This window comes from Schistocerca nitens, chromosome 3 (assembly GCF_023898315.1).
Source record: "Schistocerca nitens isolate TAMUIC-IGC-003100 chromosome 3, iqSchNite1.1, whole genome shotgun sequence".
NCBI lineage: Eukaryota > Metazoa > Arthropoda > Insecta > Orthoptera > Acrididae > Schistocerca > Schistocerca nitens.
The window spans coordinates 943,139,523-943,159,738 of record NC_064616.1 but is presented as its reverse complement, the minus strand read 5'-3'; positions in this window follow the sequence as shown (position 1 = coordinate 943,159,738).

The following is a 20,216-nucleotide window of genomic DNA, read 5'->3' as shown; positions in this document are numbered from 1 at the left end:
CCCCTCCACTCCATCGTCACAGCACAGAGTAGGATATGGAGGAGAAAGGAGGCGTGTGGAGACTTCAGAGGGGCGCCGCGTAGTTCTCAGGAAACTTAATATTCGAAACGTACGTGTCACCGTAAATGAGTTATCACTGCTATAAATTAAACAAATAGACCTAAAACGTAATGCTGCCACATCCCTTCATTATTAAGTTGGCACGTATTTCTTATATTTCTTAATCAGAGATTACACATTTAATTATTATTAATCAAACCTTGCACTCTCGATCTTCTTACTCTTTTTCCCTGTTACAAGAGCGTTTGTGTGCACTGTAGATGTAGCACACAATTTACGTTGCGGTCCGAAAGTGAGTTTTCCAAACGAGTGTTTTCGTTACTCATAGTTAAAGACAGATCTTCATAGGCCTAGATGGAATGCAATATTAATTTTACGTGCGTAGACGTTTTATGTAATCGAGGAAGTCGATCCTGATGGATGTTCTTGTAGAACTCACTTTTCATTGGATTTTTCAATATATACCCTGTGTCACTGAAGGTCAATTGCTTAAAGCAGCAGATCGAAGCGAATGTCACCAGTATTGCCTAAATATGGAGAGGAAAACAAATGCAAATTACTTTGTGGCGCATTCACATTGTTGCTTCAGAACTGGAAATACTCTTAGGAATACGTGGACAGCGTTCGAAATTTGTTAAGATCAGAGATCTTCGAAAAAGGGAATTGCGGAAAATTCAGCTGCATTTCCTTCATCGAACTCATTCTTCCCAAAGTGAGAATTTCATTTTGAATGCTTGTATACCACCGATGATGTGCGTTATCAACAGATTATTATCCTCAAGTGTTATGTCGTCCGATTGGCTAATTATACCAGTAAGGAATGCACGATCACTTTTACATGAAAACTGTTTCAGTTCAGGAAAACACAGATTACTCATTTCCATACACATATTTATCTTATCCAGAACACAAAAAAAATCGTTTCTACAACTAGCACTTATTACGCCTTATCGTAATACGGTAGACTTCTTTACCAGCTGTCGATATCCTCAAGAAAGTTCTCTAATTGGTGCTGCTGAAGTTCATACTGTGGTATATTATTAATTGTACCACATTCTTTGCACATACAGCATCCTGGTCTCATTAGGTATTGGAAGTTCTTACATTTCCTAATTCAGTTGTGTTACGAGTCTCGATTTATTTATCACAGCGCTGGCGCTCCATTTCTAGATACAGAAACTAATAAATTCCATGATAAACCTATATTTTGTATAGTAACCGTAACGCTGCTAAGATCGTTCTTCATTGCTGCTGATACATCCAGGACCTCTTCTCGATTTCGATTTCAGTGTTTAAGTGTCATAAATACGACTGGTGTGCCATAGAAAATTATTTACAAATATTTCAAAGCTGGCTGAGAACATAGTGTGCCATATCATGTCTGCGACACAATATTGACATGTTTTATATTCTAAAACAGAAGATTCCTCCCACTGAAGACTGACACGTGGAAGTAATTGCCAGTGTTGCTCAACGCCTTCTAGCCATTGCTGATTTGGTGGCTCGGCTGATCCTCCCCCAGTTCACAGCTGTGTTTTCTCTACCGTAGCGTGTCCACGCATTTCCCCTTACTCCCCACCATGCACTAACTGCTCTTCCCGCGAGTAGGAGCTCAAAATTATCGAGTTTTTAAGCCCTGTTCTAATGGATCAAGTGACTGGACTATAGCATCAGTTTCGTGTAGACAATTATCACTTATAGATGCTGATATAATGCAAGAATAAGCTGTGATTTTAACAACATGTAGCTGTGTGATTGTCTAACATAGAACCAGTATACCTGTGTGCAAGAGGAAGACTATGAGCAAAGCGATGATGTTCACAATTCCTGTGTGTCTCTTTAGTCCATATAATGGTTGGATTTGGCAGTTAGCATTGTGTGGTGACGTAAGTATTTTTGTGGGTTGACATTTTGGAATAAGAGGAACAAGTGATCGTGCAGAAAACTTCGCATATGGTCTCTGGGTTCGCAAGGGAATCCGAATCACTGACGGATGCCAAAGCAATAAAAGCACAAATATTTTATGTATTTACACGTAGAGTATGGAAAAAAAGGAAATACATAGAAAAATATGTAAAACTATGGAAAATGAAAAACAGCGAAAATGTGGAAAAACATGGCTGATGAGTGAGTAATGAACCTCAATATTGACTGCATTGTAGTCGCTGTCTTCTTTGGTTACTACCAGCCTGTGGAGGTACTAAACCTTCCCATAAGAGCTATAAAGATGTGCTCAAGGTACACCTCAGCAGGTAAGGTGTTAGATTATAAGGCAAAAGATACGTTACATCCATTAAAATACCACCAATGGCATTAATAGGCACCAATTCATACAAAAAATAGGTTACCATCCCACTAAATGTACGGGTTTTAATGACTGCACACATTTTGTCTACTTTCATGTCTACGATTGAGGTTAGTAACTATTACTACTGTCTGGCATTTATCTAATTTTTCATTTATCGTAATTTTACCGATTTCTTTTGGTTTTACTATAAACAGATAAATTTATATGATACTTCCGACATGGGGAACATATTGCAAGATAAGTTGGTGTGTTTTATACTCTGTATACAAAATACACACTCGCAGATTATACAGTCATTTCCTCTGAGGCAGGCAAAGATGTGGACTATGCAAATATGGTCCATGTAAATTATGTTGTGCCTTTGTATAATACTTAGTTATATATATGTAACCTATGTGAAAATACATGTTATTCAGTTCCTGTTATATGCTGGAGCACTGCGTATTCTTCATAAGCAAACTGAATTTCGAAATCTGGAGGAGATGTACGAGTACATGCTGTAGAAAACAATAGTTTTAATGAAGCATTTTTGGAAACGACAGAAGGCAGTAAGTCACACACAGCATTACTCTGTTAAAAATATGACTGACAGGCGTAGTGTAAACTATCCCTTGGTAAAAATCTTTATTCTAAATCTGCTTCCATAACTGTACCGGAGTACAGGTTATTTTTCGTAAGGAAATTGCAATTCGAAATCATGAAGGCCTTTATATGCTATATAATACTGCATTTTTTTATTTAACATATGCTAATAGTAGGATACAGTACCAAACAGCTATATTCTGCTAAGAAAGAGGTCTGCCAATTGTGCATAATGCAAGCAGAAGGATACAGCTGAAATTTCACCATATTCGCAAATGTGAATATAATTCTTGCATGACATTTAGCTGGGGAAACATATTTTCTCTCAGTGCAGGACTTGATTAAAGTGACGAACCGCGCATCGAAATACTGTATCGAGAAGGATAATACCTTAACAGCATCTTAAGGGCGACAGATCCAAAAGGTCTAACACCCTTCTGCGATCCATTTCTAAAACATGTTTGCAGGTCTGAGTACGAAATATGTGGTTAATCGACTTGCTATTATACGTACTGATTATACATATATTTCGGCATTAGTAGCATTAAGGTTCGTTAGAATCTATAGCACAACTCGAATTGATATGCCAGGTTATTATGCCATCCCTATCTCCTTCTCCACCATCACCCCGTAATCATTAACATAAAATGTATATCTATTCGACATATAACTGGTAGAGGATACGAGAAACTAAACTGACACATGCTGCAAATACCAAAGACAGAGTTCGGTGCTCGGCACCAGTTGTGAGTCAGAGAAAACGTGTCTTTCGTGACACGGTTGAGTGGTGGGAGAACCTCTTGAAATCTGGTATGCAGAAACAATATAAAAATACAGCCTTCAGGCTAAATGAGAACGGAAGAAAGAACATAGGATATTACTAACTTCTTGCCCGAGAACAGCAAGGGAACTATATAACGGGGAAGACGAAGTGAGTTATTTTAAAAAATCGAAAAGAAAATTTTAGAGCTGTTGGAAAGCACGTTAGAAGAGAAAAACATCACATGCAATGATTAAAGGTATCTACCAGATGAGAAGTGACGCATTTATCACGTTAAAACAGAGGAAAAATGTAAGCAGAGATATATAAGTCATATCGTGCCTGCAGATTGGAACGAAAGTATTTGCTGGGAGTGAATAACGCTATTTCCTGAGCACAACCATAGGATGGTACAAAAACAGCGTAGCTCATACAAGATTTTTTGTATATCTATCACACAAAAGTATTACTAAATTGTCAGAACGAATATCCACAGGAGAAATAGAACACATTATAAAAAAGTCATGTCAAAACACAGGAACCCAAGTGTGGATGGTACGCCAAAAGATTTTAATGATTAATGTAAACCACCTCAACTGAAACTGTTTTTATTAATCATTAGCATTAGTGGCATCTGTGGTGCTCAGTATTATGAAGATTATGCCCAATGAATTTTATGTAACTTTCCGACTCATCATCAGGTAAGAGTTCACGGAGGTCGCGAGGGTACAACTATACTATGGCCACTTGTATTCTGCAAAAGAACCCTAAAGAATCGTACTCTCCAAAGAGAAAAGAAATCACACAGAATAACACATTTCAGGCTGATAACGCTTTTGTGAGCAGACTCGAAAGTCATGTCTCGTGTCATAGTGTCAAGATAAAAACAAACCATCCCAGACATCCCCATGCTGGAACAGACGTGTAGCGTACTCAAGAAAAGCATCACAAATGGAATCTGTTCCTTAAGAGACAGGCCTTCTTCTAAATGTAGCATCAGGCACAATGATTAGGGCTACAGAACATCGATTTAGAAAAAGCTTTCCATAAAGTCGATCATTACAAGATTTGTGGTATAACAGTAGCATTTATGATTCTATTTTCTTAGGACCTATAGAATAACAAGATGCATATTTTGACACAACGTATATCGTTACAGCCTACCAGTGTCACATCCCTCCCACAGAGAGAACAGAAACTATCAAAACGCATACTGCACCAGCCACTGCATACGGTTATCGATTATCTCCCATTCCACTTTCACGCAATGATCGATTAAAAATGACTGTATGCATACCTCTGCGTACCCTAATGTATTTTACGATCACTGCATCACGGTGAATGGTGTGAATGCAGATTTACAATTCTCCAGAGCAACGACCAAATGAACATTGGTATTACACTGTTATATTACTGTGCTTATGATAGTATCTGCATGATACCAGATTTGGACTAGAGGAGAGTGAATTTCCTCCCTCCCCCCCCCCTCCCCCCCCCCCCCGGCCCCATGTAGACGCTGTATGATCCCATTAACTTTAGTTGCCTTGGCTGCCGGTGCACTGTGTCATCTACTTATGTTTTGTTATGAACTTAAATAGTATTCGGATCCTAATGTCTACATGGGTTCTCTACTGCGAAAATCAGATTCATAACACCCGTGTGCCACCTTACGTTTTCCGGACGGAGTGGCCGTGCGGTTCTGGGTGCTACAGTCTGGAACCGAGCGACCGCTACGGTCGCAGGTTCGAATCCTGCCTCGGGCATGGATGTGTGTGATGTCCTTAGGTTAGTTAGGTTTAATTAGTTCTAAGTTCTAGGCGACTGATGACCTCAGAAGTTAAGTCGCATAGTGCTCAGAGCCATTTGAGCCACCACCTTACGTTGTGTGGCAGAGAGTAAATTAACATCCTATTCTGCTCCATTTGTATAGCAAGAATGGCTATTGGTAAACATCCATAACTCCCCGTGGTAGTCACTTGACGAACGAGTGTTCGAGGGATTAAAATACCGCCCGCATCATACCCTCCTGAATTTTTTTGTCAACAGTAAATACCCCTCCATGATGCATAACGACTCTCTTGTAGCATCTACACAGAAAAACATAGTTGTTATTGAGTGTCCCTGAAGTATTCTCGTGATCCTATGACAGAAAGCTTAGCACTTATATTAGTCCAATGTGGTAAGCATCTCAGGCCGGCTATTATACACTCGCAAAAAAATAAGTCTGATAGGTCTATTGTAGCTCACTTATTTTATGGCCGATTTAAATTTCTCACAGGCTAACATCTCCTGCCAATTTTTTTTGTCAGTTCTTCGTACGCGTTTTACGATAACTACTGTTCCCCAACGATACTGCTGAAGACCAGTACTGTCTATCTTCATCCTCTATTTATGCATAATACGTTACATCCAGTATCAACTCTATGCAGGAATAATGTGATCCCCCAAGTTTCGTGTTAGTGGAGTTAATTTTTAGGAAAATAACGAGATAGAAGCCCACTGATAGACTATTTCCCATTTCTGATGCGATGATTTCTAATAATGACTCTTTACTGGAAATATTCTCATTTAATATAAATTCTATAATGTTTTACTTTTTTAAGACTGCCTGCATTCTGTGTATGCTGGCTGCTCCACTTGTTGCGATCGGAGGCTGGCGTTATCTTGACTGATGGCTGTCACAGGTGCTACAAAGAAAGCGACTATTCAAAATATCTGTCCCGCACTCCCTCACGCCATCTCTCTCTCTCTCTCTCTCTCTCTCTCTCTCTCTCTCCTTCCCTCTCTCTCTCTCTTTCTTTTCGCTCCCGCTTTATGTCTCCAGCAAACCTTGATCCCCGACTGGGAGCTGTTATGGTATATACACGCGAAGCACAGAGGCATTGGCCATCTCAGATAGGATCGGATTTTGCCGACATCGGCCACTCACGACAGTATTCCCCCTCGACTGGGCGCTGTGGCAAAGCGGTGTTCTGCAGCTGGCAGTTGCAGGCGAGATTAACTCGTACTGCGGAGATTATTACATGTGCGACTCCTCGCAGCATTTTTTGAAGTTCGTTTTAAATACAGTGCTTGCCTACCCTATCCCCATATTACGTCAGTGATGGGCTGAAGTGTAAATTTAGTGACGCATGCGGATGCTTGGAGTTTTTCCGCCATTATTTTCAAATCTTCTATAATCTTATAGTTTCCGAATCCTCTAGACATCCTACTGGTGACGTCATTGTTTCTTAACGTAGTAATCATGCAGGAGCAAATTCCTTGTCGACTTATTGTGTATTTGTCGCAGTGTACTATTAGTTTAACGTGGGACGTGGGTGTGTCTGTTAGAGTTTCACGTTGCGCTAATTTTTTTACGTGGGGAATGGTGTATTTATTTAAATGTCACAATGTTCTTACTGTTCAGTCCCGTTACTTACTTCCGTCTTCTTGAAAACTGTAAATAGCAGTGGGAGATGGTCATGCTTTAGAATGCTCACAGAAAATGTCATGCTCTCATTAATTTATAATAATTCAGCAGCGCCCTAGACATGTCGTGATTTATGTTAATATTTTCCATATTTTGCTGAATATGCCATGACGTCATTAAATAATAGTAATTCATCCATGCGCCAGTCACACACTGTAATCTCAAAAAGTCTCACCGCATAAATTATGTCAATATTTCCGTTTCCATGTTCCGTACCTCAGGAACACTAAGAGGACCCCACTGTTGTTCATCCGTCCGTCCGTCCGTCTGTCTGTCTGTTAAAACCCTTTTGCTGAGGAACGGGAGGGGGTACTAAGTTGAGAATTATGGGGCATACTCAGGTCCCTTGGATCTGTAAAATATTTAAGCGTCTAGGTCAGTGCATTTTTTGATACTCACAAGCTCACTGATCGGTACCTCTAGGGTACCTCCCATTAACCTAAAAGCATGAACTCTGGAAACAAGAACAGTTTCACAGTCCAAGTATAGAAAATATTCTGCAATTTATTAGTTTATAATTGTATCTAATAATTCTTTTCTGTTTCAAACTTACACTGCATGCGAAATTCGTCAAAAATTTCAGGAACTACTGTAGAGATTTTGATCCGGTTTGCACTAACAGATCGAGTGATGCCAGAAAAGATTTGTATGTATAACTTACAAAAATTTTATGCCAATTAGCTCAGTGACAATGAAGTGCAATCCGCTGCCTCTGCGAAAGTAATGCCTTTGCCCATTAGCGGCGATAGGCATAATGTTGCCCAACTTAATAGGATGATTTTATTTCCGTTTGTCTGTCTGTATGCCAAGATCCCATTTTTTCTAAGTAGCAGATAGAGGTATCGCGTTGAAATTTATGTCAGATGTCGAGTCACATGATTCGGATCGAAGCTGTTTGGATGCAATATGCGAACTATGCTGAGCTGTCATATCTCCGCAGAAATTGCAGCTGCCTATGAAATAACATGCGGATTATGAGTACCAACAGTCAAAACATTTTCATTTTTGCTCCACTTGTTTGCCCCTTGTCCTCTGCATAGTTTTCCAGTGCCTTTCTAATAACAATTTCTTGCACATTCGCTGAACTGTCATTCATGTTGGACACTGTCTGCTGGGATACTTTTGTTCGAGTCTACTGTTCTTTTTGCGTTCCTTCTTCATTTTCAATAGAGAAATGACATTTGTTGTCTCTCTTGTTTTGAGAATGGCATTTATTTTTTTTCAAACTAATCAGCACTCAACACACGTGAACGATACAGTCAGAATGATAGCTACATTTCCTCTGTGACCCTTTTATGTAGGTAACGCAGCGTTGTGACATTCTGCTTCCTCCTTATCTGGCGCGCCGTATTTCCTTCTTCAAGTATGAAAACGTGAACTTCGTCATGAGACAGCAATCGGTTTTATATTCAAAACAGTTAATTCCTAAGTTATAAATACTGAAATTACTCCGACTGTAGCAGTCGCACTTTAATGAGTGAAATGCCCTTGAACTCGCCTCTTGCTGAAACAACGATACTAATGGACTTAATTACTATATTTCCATTTGGAAAAATAAAAATGATACTTGTACCTCAATAATTAATATTGCCGCGAGCTCTCGTGCGTGCAGTGTGGTGTAGCGGTTAACGTCGCTGGCTGGCGTGCTGCTGATCACCTGTTCGAAACCCGACCAAAGTCGGTTATTATTTATCAGTTCTTGAAGGTTCTAGAAATTGTTTTATGTTTTAACGTTTGCACACGCTCGAGTATCTGATGTCTGTATAAATAGCAGCACGCTCCGTCCAGAAGTTTGGTTCTCTTCTGATTGTACGTTGGTGCTAGCAATAAACGTGCTTACACTGCTAAGTGTTACACTTAATTCACGACCTTGCTTTCGGAATTGGATTCGAGTGTGGTTAAGGCGTGAAAATATAGCTATGAGAAACGACTATACATGGTTTAGTGGGGACATTCTCTCACAGTTCATCAACGTGGAAATAGAATTATGATATCCTGAACGGTTCTGCTAATACTTGAGGCGAACAGCTTACCTGCATCACTTCACATATCCCACTCAACTTCCAGCTTTCCCTTCTGTGCTTAGTACTGGCTTTCCAAATGAGCCTTTGAGGTTCATACAACTGCATCTCTTTTCTCAAACGGTAATTGTCCTATGAGGCAGCACCTATCCCAAATGAATTTACACTCTGCAGCGACGCGTGCGCTGATTTGAAACTTCCTGGCTGATTAAAACTGTGTACCAGACTGAGACTCGAAGAAGGGATTTTTGTTTTTCGCGAGCAAGTTCTCCACCGACTGAGCTATCCAAGAACGACTCATGACCCACCTTCACAGTACCTCGTCTACCACATCCTAACTTCATAAAAAATTCTCCTGCATACGAAGCGGGACTAGCACTCCTGGAACAAAGGAGTCCTTTTTTTGAGGAGTGCTAGTCCCGCTAGGTATGCAGAAGAACTTCCGAACTGCCGTGAAGTTTGGAAGGTAGGAGATGAGGTAGTGATGAAGGTAAAGCTGCAAGAGCCTCTCATGGATCGTGCCTGGATAGCTCATTTGATGGGTACTTGCCAGGAAAAGGCAAAGGCTCCGGATTTGTATCCTGGTCCGGCGCACAGTTTTAATCTGCCAGGAAGTTTGAGTATCCATTCTCATATTCGTACACGCTTAACAGCTTCGCATTCCTCCTCCAGCCATTTCAGCTTCGCCATTTTGGCCTTCCTGCCGATCTTATTTTTAAACGTCTATATTCCCCTTTGCCTACATCAGCACTGTTTTTTATATTTCTTATGCCAATAAATTTAAGTATCTCGTGTGCGTGGGCCTTGCCATTTTCCTTGTCTTTTCTTTCAGACATTCACTACCCCGTTTCTTAGAACTACACACTAATCTTGCATTGTGTTCCTTTCTCGTGTTACGGTCAGTCACTGCCTAATGTTCCCTTCTTGAATTCATCGCAATGTCTGGTTCTTTAAACTCATCCAGTCCCCATTTCCTTTAGTTTTTACCCATCTGCAGTTCATAAAATAAATTGTAATTAGAGCCCACATATGCCCTGGAAATGTTTTGCGGGTCAAAACTACTGTTTTGTAATTCTGTCTTACCTTTATGTAATATGTTTGAAACCTTTCGGTGTCTCCACATGTTTTCGACTTATACAACCCAATTTCGTAACCCTTAAAACGAGTTTCAGCATTTATTGTCAGGATGCTACCCATTGCATTCCTTTCACACGGTCCAGCACTTAGAATTCTTCTCTCTCTTCGTTTTCTACTATCGAATTTCAGTCCTTCAAAAATGGTTCAAATGGCTCTGAGCACTATGGGACTTAACTTCTGAGGTCATCAGTCCCCTAGAACTTAGAACTACTTAAACCTAACTAACCTAAGGACATCACACACGTCCATGCCCGAGGCAGGATACGAACCTGCGACCGTAGCGGTCGCGCGGTTCCAGACTATAGCGCCTAGAACCGCTCGGCCACCCAGGCTGGCGAATTTCAGTCCTGCATCAGCATTAAACTTTCGTACCTCGTATCACTCTCAATAATTTAATTTATGTCATCGTTCTGTCCTCAAATGACTTCGTCATCTGCGGAGTTAGCAGGCATATACACTGATAAGCCAAAACATTATGACCACTGCCCACCCCGACGTTGGATAACACTTTGTGGCGTTGCGGGCACGTATGTAATGTATGTAATCGGAGCAGACACGGCGACTTTGGCAAAGGGCACACTGCCGGCCGCAGTGGCCGTGCGGTTCTAAGCGCTTCAGTCCGGAACCGTGCGACTGCTACGGTCGCAGGTTAAAATGTCCTTAGGTTCAAATGGTTCAAATGGCTCTGAGCACTATGGGACTCAACTGCTGAGGTCATTAGTCCCCTAGAACTTAGAACTAGTTAAACCTAACTAACCTAAGGACATCACACACATCCATGCCCGGGGCAGGATTCGAACCTGCGACCGTAGCGGTCTCGCGGTTCCAGACTGCAGCGCCAGAACCGCGCGGCCTGTCCTTAGGTTAGTTAAGTTTAAGTAGTTCTAAGTTCTAGGGGACTGATGATCTCAGATGCTAAGTCCCATAGTGCTCAGAGCCATTTGAACCATTTGAACCAAAGGGCACATTATTATTACGCAAAGCCTGTGAACGAGTATCTCGAAAACGGTGAAGCTGGTCGAATTTTCATTTTATACTGCTTGTGAGCATCTACGGAAAGAGGTAGAAGGACAATGAAACTACCACTAGGCGCTAAATGGTTGTACGTCCACGACTCTTCACGGATCGTGGGGTTCGGAAACTTGTCTGCTCTGTAAACTGAAAAAGATGGTGATCTGTGGCATCTATGTCGAAAGAGCATAATGCTGGTGCACGCACAAATGTTCTGGAGCACACCATTCATCTTACATTGTTGAACATTGAGCTTCGCAGCAGACCACCCATGCGGGTTCACATGTTGACCCACAACATCGTCTGTTACGATTGCAGTGGACACGGGGCCATCGGCATTCGACTGCCAATCAGTGGGAAACGTGTCGGCTCTTTGTGCGAATCACATTTTTTCTACACTAGGTCGATGGTAGTCTCCACAAATGCCGTCATCGAGGTGAACGGCGACTCGAAAGTGCAGCGCGCCACGGACGCAGGCTGGCGGGGAGCTGTATTATGGTATGGGAGATATTCTCCTGCGCTTACATGGGACCTGTGGTAATAATCAAAGAGACGCTGACAACTGCGAACCACCTGCATCCCTTCATGCTTGATGTCTTCCTTGTCGGCGATATCATCTTTCAGCAATATAATTGTCCTTGTCTCGCAGCCAAAACCGTGCTAGAGTGATTTGAGCAGTATTATGGTGAATTCAGGTTGATGTCTCGACCACCAAATTCGTCTGATGTAAATCAAATGGTTCAAATTGCTCTGAGCACTATGGGACTTAACTTCTATGGTCATCAGTCCCCTAGTACTTAGAACTACTTAAACCTAACTAACCTAAGGACATCACACACATCCATGCCCGAGGCAGGAGTCGAACCTGCGACCGTAGCGGTCGCGCGGTTCCAGACTGTAGCGTCTAGAACCGCTCGGCCACCCAGGCCGGCTGATGCAAATCCTATGGAATCCATCTGGGTCGCTATCAGGCACCATCCCCTCGTGCGCAAATCAGCTGTTCATTATTTACGCGAATTACGTGGCTTGTGCATAGACATCTAATGCCACATACCTCCACAAACCTCCCAACAAATAGTCGGATCCCTGATGTGCAAAATCAGTGATGTATTTCGTTCCAGAAACAAACAAGCTATTAAGCAGGTGGTCATAATGCTTTTGCTCATCAGTGTAAAGCTGTAATAATGTGGTGGGCTTTGACGTAGGGTCGAGATGGTCATATATGGCAGTGAAATGATATAAGGTACTGTACCTAAGTAGGTTTTTTTGTTCTTTAATGGGATAACACGAAAACTGTGAAGCTGTGTAGCACGTGATTATTAGTCCCGTGCACATACATCTAGTTACTTTCGATGTCTTCCCTTCCGGTCACGGCCTTTTGCTGGAAGAAAACTGTACATGTCATACCTATGCTAGGCTGTTTTGACGTTTATGCTGGGTTCCGAAGAATGTGCATACAAATTGGTTTGACATAAATCTCTGCACAACAAGCTTTGAAGCTACAGTCCGTCAGTTTGTAGTTTGTAAGTCATCTTCTGGTAAGGCACTGGGATTCAGGTACTACGTGATTTCGTTTAGCTTGATATGATATACTATCACCCACTAAGAAATGTGGCTGTTTTTGACGCCAAGGGTAGAGCAAAACCCCACGATGTTCTGTAGAACCAGTGTCTATACGCTTAGTAATCTAAAGCATCCTTTCATTTTCACGAGATATTAAGCCAAACCAGAAAATGGCACAACGAATGGTCTTCATAGTGATGTGAAGAGCACAATCACCTATCACTGCGCCCATGAAAACCAAAACAACCTAATGACGAAGAGCATACAGACTGAAATCCCACTCACTAGTCAAATCTGCGAATCAGAAGCAGCGCTCACTTGAACAGATAAACGTTTGGTTGTCATAGTTAAAATACGGAATTTTTTGTTATTACTAAGTGTTCGGAACCTTACGGGTGGAAGTGTCCCCAAACACAAACTTCAGATTTAGACATGGAAATTGTGGATATGTGTAAATGTAATGTAGTACAAATATTGTGAATTCCTTTCCGGAAATGTGTTTGGAAAGAAATGACGTGGAGCTATACCACGTTAATATTTCACGCACAACGTGGGAAAACTTCACAAGTTGCCACCGGTCCCTTCTTGAAAAAGAAAAACATGCGTAATTAACTGCGCTTATCGGTGATGATGCAGAAGCGTGCAGTTGCTGGGAATTTTATTTTACAACGTATTATGCTCAAAGCTGATGCACCCTATAATTCGGTACTACACGTTTGACGCCTGGATGAACATGTTTGAATCAATGAGCATGCAACAATGCGTGAAATGTTGGCCGCCATGGGGTGAGCAAATATTGCGCTGGAAATAGTCTCATTGCGAGCGCTAACTGCAAATCCGCAAAAGCAGCGAATTTCTACTGACGAATACCCAACGCTCGCGCTTCCCAGCGGAACTGCAGCATTCGTTTGTCGCATCGTGCAGGATTTCAGCATACTCAGGAGCTTTTGGTTCAAAAGCGTAAGCCATTCACTCAACATTTCACCATCACGACAGCTCACGCCACTTATCAACCCAGTCAGCAAAAGTTATTAAAAAAAGGAAGAGAGAAAGAAGGCAATTTGAAGAGAACTTCACTACGTCCATCCATGGATTATGCTTGTCTTCTTTCTGGACAGCTCCGTACACATCTCTATGAGGAACAGATAAATATCAGTAAAAAGCAGTTAGAATAAGCCTGGGGGGCAATGCAATCTACACTGACTAACGTTGTTTTTTCGAAGCAAATGAACGTCCACTGTATCTACGTCACGAATACCTTAGTATGAAAATCTTACTAAAATGGTCACAGTTCGCACATAATGAGATACTGCAAGGCATCTATACCTTAATGGGATTGTGCCACACGTCCAGACACTGGTTCACTAAAAGTATTCCTCCTCGTGTTGCTGCATACGTGGATACCAGCTATTTTATCGAAAGAAGTCTGTGTGCACAAAGAGTACTCTGTTTTCAAGTTGTAAGTAGGCTGTTTAGGTTTTTATGTTGGTAACGTCACGTAGCGCTCTGTATGAAAATCACTGACTGTGCTGTGTGCAGTCTGTGGCTGGTATGCATTGTTGGAATTTTCTATTGTACTGTTGGGGAGTTGGCTGTTAACAGCGCGTAGCGTTGCGCAGTTGGAGGTGAGCCGCCAGCAGTGGTGGATGTGGGGAGTGAGATGGCGGAGGTTTGAGAGCGGATGATCTGGACGTGTGTCCATCAGAGATTGTAAATTTGTAAGACTGGATGTCATGAACTGATACATATATAGTATGACTTTCGAACACTATTAAGGTAAATACATTGTTTGTTCTCTATAAAAAACTTTCATTTGCTAAGTATGCCTATCAGTAGTTAGTGACTTCAGTAGTTAGAATCCTTTATTTAGCTGGCAGTATTGGCGCTCGCTGTATTGCAGTAGTTCGAGTAACGAAGATTTTTGTGAGGTAAGTGATTCATGAAAGGTATAGGTTATTGTTAGTCAGGGCCATTCTTTTGTAGGGATTATTGAAAGTCAGATTGCGTGCGCTAAAAATATTGTGTGTCAGTTTAGTTATGATCAGAATAAGTAAAGAGAGAAATGTTTGAGTACGTTCAGTTTTGCTCAGCTGTTTGAAAATCAAATAACGTAAGGGGTTTACCAGCACAGTAATTCACGAAATTTTCTAAGGGGACGTTTCCAAGTTAACTCACGTAAAAGCCTACTGGAACTTCAAGCTGTATTTCACCTCGTCATTTGTTATTCAACTAATTGCGTTTCCGCGGAGTATCTCTACAAACATAACAACGCAAGGTTCATGTACACCAACGCTTCGAAGAATGAAGATGAATGTGGTTGTACTTACTGTTGATGATGATTGGTTTGTGGGACGCTAAACTACGCGGTTATCAGCACCCGTACAAATTCCCATTCGTTACTCAGTCCAATCTCGCCATTTCCATGAATTATGATGAAATGATGAGGACAACACAAACACCTCGTCCCCGGGCTGTGCTTAGTGTGACAGCAGCTGTCGTATGGGGATGAAAGTCAAGTTACCAGCGATTATGACAAATAGTTGTTGATTATGCTACGAACCCTTCAGTACGTCCAAAAGGCTATGATTTCACTATCCTTATTCCAGATCAGCCTTAAAACTATTAGGAAATCTGCACATTGGATGATCCAACAATCCAGTGGCATATGACACCACTAATTGGATATTAGAGAGAACAACTAAGAATTAGGAAGTTGCCTATAGTGTGTAGAAGCACACTATAACATTCCTGGCATAGACAACCGTCTATGATGGGGAGGAGAGACACGTGGAAGAACTTTTAAACATTTCTAAATCAATAATCAGAGAGAAGTGGAATACAGAATGCCAGACATCTCTAAGTACAAAGATTATGCCAAAGCGACACAGGCGCCAATCACTAACTTCTGGCACGACAAACATAAATGCTGCAGAAGACTCAGGAACACTTTAAGGCGCCTCAGTTCAACCATGACGTTACGGGAAGCATCTACATCAAATTTGCCTGGTCGCGTCCCCATTATGAGACTGTAGTGAGTAAAAAGATGTAAACCAAATTATATTGCCTGCCCGAACAGATACAACGCAGCAGCAGCTTCTGGTCGCCATTGTTAGCTGTTTACCAAAACCTGTTACCGTACTGCTCTGCTTGAAAGACTTGAGGTACATCGTCTTTTCATGCCTTGTTGTTGGAAGATAAAGTCAACTTTTAATATGGTAATAGTGTAATTTTATTTTTAATTCCACTATGTATTAAATCCGGTGTGTACGTCGCTCATCGATGTGTTAGACCTTATACGTATGATGATGGCTGCATGGGTACTGCTCAGGTGCCAAAACAAAAAGTAAAAATAGAGAGATTGCTGGAGTCGCAGTAACGAGTTTTAATGATCGTTCATCCCCATCGACGCGCAAGTCGCCGAAGTGGCGTCAAATCAAAAGACTTGCACCCGGCCGGCCGAAGTGGCCGTGCGGTTAAAGGCGCTGCAGTCTGGAACCGCAAGACCGCTACGGTCGCAGGTTCGAATCCTGCCTCGGGCATGGATGTTTGTGATGTCCTTAGGTTAGTTAGGTTTAACTAGTTCTAAGTTCTAGGGGACTAATGACCTCAGCAGTTGAGTCCCATAGTGCTCAGAGCCATTTTTGAACTTGCACCCGGCGAACGGTCTACCCGAGGGGAGGCCCTAGTCACGCGACATTAACATATACATCTCAAGTACTATCAGATTATAACGAATAATGAAAATGCCTCATCTACATCTACATTTATACTCCGCAAGCCACCCAACGGTGTGTGGCGGAGGGCACCCTACGTGCCACAGTCATTACCTCCCTTTCCTGTTCCAGTCGTGTATGGTTCGCGGGAAGAACGACTGTCTGAAAGCCTCCGTGCGCGCTCTAATCTCTCTAATTTGACATTCGTGATCTCCTCGGGAGGTATAAGTAGGGGGAAGCAATATACTCGATACCTCATCCAGAAACGCACCCTCTCGAAACCTGGCGAGCAAGCTACACCGCGATGCAGAGCACCTCTCTTGCAGAGTCTGCCACTTGAGTGTATTAAACATCTCCGTAACGCTATCACGGTTACCAAATAACCCTGTGACGAAACGCGCCGCTCTTCTTTGGATCTTCTCTATCTCCTCCGTCAACCCGATCTGGTACGGATCCCACACTGATGAGCAATACTCAAGTATAGGTCGAACGAGTGTTTTGTAAGCCACCTCTTTTGTTGATGGACTACATTTTCTAAGCACTCTCCCAATGAATCTCAACCTGGTACCCGCCTTACCAACAATTAATTTTATATGATCATTCCACTTCAAATCGTTCCGCACGCATACTCCCAGATATTTTACAGAAGTAACTGCTACCAGTGTTTGTTCCGCTATCATATAATCTTACAATAAAGGATCCTTCTTTCTGTGTATTCGCAATACATTACATTTGTCTATGTTAAGGGACAGTTGCCACTCCCTGCACCAAGTGCCTATCCGCTGCAGATCTTCCTGCATTTCGCTACAATTTTCTAATGCTGCAACTTCTCTGTATACTACAGCATCATCCGCGAAAAGCCGCATGGAACTTCCGACACTACCTACTAGGTCATTTATATATATTGTGAAAAGCAATGGTCCCATAACACTCCCCTGTGGCACGCCAGAGGTTACTTTAACGTCTGTAGACGTCTCTCCATTGATAACAACATGCTGTGTTCTGTTTGCTAAAAACTCTTCAATCCAGCCACACAGCTGGTCTGATATTCCGTAGGCTCTTACTTTGTTTATCAGGCGACAGTGCGGAACTGTATCGAACGCCTTCCGGAAGTCAAGAAAAATAGCATCTACCTGGGAGCCGGTATCTAATATTTTCTGGGTCTCGTGAACAAATAAAGCGAGTTGGGTCTCACACGATCGCTGTTGACGGAATCCATGTTGATTCCTACAGAGTAGATTCTGGGTTTCCAAAAACGACATGATACTCGAGCAAAAAACATGTTCTAAAATTCTACAACAGATCGACGTCAGAGATATAGGTCTATAGTTTTGCGCATGTGCTCGACGACCCTTCTTGAAGACTGGGACTATCTGTGCTCTTTTCCAATCATTTTGAACCCTCCGTTCCTCTAGAGACTTGCGGTACACGGCTGTTAGAAGGGGGGCAAGTTCTTTCGCGTACTCTGTGTAGAGTCGAATTGGTATCCCGTCAGGTCCAGTGGACTTTCCTCTGTTGAGTGATTCCAGTTGCTTTTCTATTCCTTGGACACTTATTTCGATGTCAGCCATTTTTTCGTTTGTGCGAGGATTTAGAGAAGGAACTGCAGTGCGGTCTTCCTCTGTGAAACAGCTTTGGAAAAAGGTGTTTAGTATTTCAGCTTTACGCGTGTCATCCTCTGTTTCAATGCCATCATCATCCCGGAGTGTCTGGATATGCTGTTTCGAGCCACTTACTGATTTAACGTAAGACCAGAACTTCCTAGGATTTTCTGTCAAGTCGGTACATAGAATTTTACTTTCGAATTCACTGAACGCTTCACGCATAGCCCTCCTTACGCTAACTTTGACATCGTTTAGCTTCTGTTTGTCTGAGAGGTTTTGGCTGCGTTTAAACTTGGAGTGAAGCTCTCTTTGCTTTCGCAGTAGTTTCCGAACTTTGTTGTTGTACCACGGTGGGTTTTTCCCGTCCCTCACAGTTTTACTCGGCACGTACCTGTCTAAAACGCATTTTACAATTGCCTTGAACTTTTTCCATAAACACTCAACATTGTCAGTGTCGGAACAGAAATTTTCGTTTTGATCTGTTAGGTAGCCTGAAATCTGCCTTCTATTACTCTTGCTAAACAGATAAACCTTCCTCCCTTTTTTTGTATTCCTATTAACTTCCATATTCAGGGATGCTGAAACGGCCTTATGATCACTGATTCCCTGTTCTGCACTCACAGAGTCGAAAAGTCCGGGTCCGTTTGTTATCAGTAGGTCCAAGGCCTCGAGCCTCAGACATTGAACTAAAGTTTTAAGACAGAGAGCTTGATCTAGTAAAATAGGTAGCAGATCATTTGGCAACTACTGACTGATAAAATAATTTCATGGTCACATAATTGGTCAATCACGTGAAATGTTCACAACGAGAATATTCTCGAGTACTTCAACGTCGCCGGCCGTTGTGGCCGAGCGGTTCTAGGTGCTTCAGTCCGCAACCGCGCAGCTGCTACGGTCGCAGCTTCGAATCCTGTCACGGGCATGTATGTGTGTGATGTCCTTAGGTTATAAAGGTTTAAGTAGTTCTAAGTCTAAGGGACTGATGACCTCAGATGTTAAGTCCCACAGAGCTTAGAGCCATGTGAACCATTTGAACTTCAACATCAAAAAACTGAATCAAAGAAGTTATAATTGATATCCCGTAACAGAAAAGTACATTTCGTTACAACTGACACTTAAATTTTAGTGGAATGAATAATATGGGCAGAATAATGTGTTGACAGAGAGTAAGATAACGGTTTTTCTATAATGTTGAATTTGTACTCGGTGTGAGGTACAAATGTTTAACAAACATCTCAGTTATTTCTCAGACATAATCATCAGCTTCTTCTTCTTCACCTACTGCTAGATAATCCCCTATTCCAGCCTTCCCATACTTTCCAATGAACACAATTTCACATTCTAGTCCTCCCTGTTTTCTGAGTAGTCTTACTCATCTTCCATCACACAGTCGTCTAGGTCATTTTATATCACGAAGAATCTTATGTCAGTTCGTATGACTATATAAGAAGAGTTCACCAAGTTTCCATAACAGTCTGTTTGGTATACATTAGTTAAGTGCCTCTTGGTAACTATCGACTTTTCTTGCGTTTTATTCATTTTTCTAAATGATAACCAAGCCACTACTTAATTTCTTAGTAATTAGAGGCCAAATGTAGTACATTATAAATGTGGTGGACACATTAAAAATCATTTACGTAAAAACATCAAGACGGTCCTTTCCACCCATTCGCTCCGGCTATGGAGCCTCAGCTGTAATTGACGTGCTATACTTAGGCTGGAGGTGAACTATCAAATCGTAAAATCAGCAACAGACAAATAGTATATCGATTTTCCAACTTGGATCGATAGAAAATTTTATATTTATCAATAAAACACAATCCCTGTATAGTTAGCAGAACGGCTTTTGAAACTTTGTAGTCTGCGACCCCCTTTGTATAAGCACATTTCTTTGAGACCCTCCTCAAAGATATAAATGTTACTACTACTAATTGGTTATACAACAAGCCGATATACACACATCAAAGAACGTTTTGCATCACCTCGGT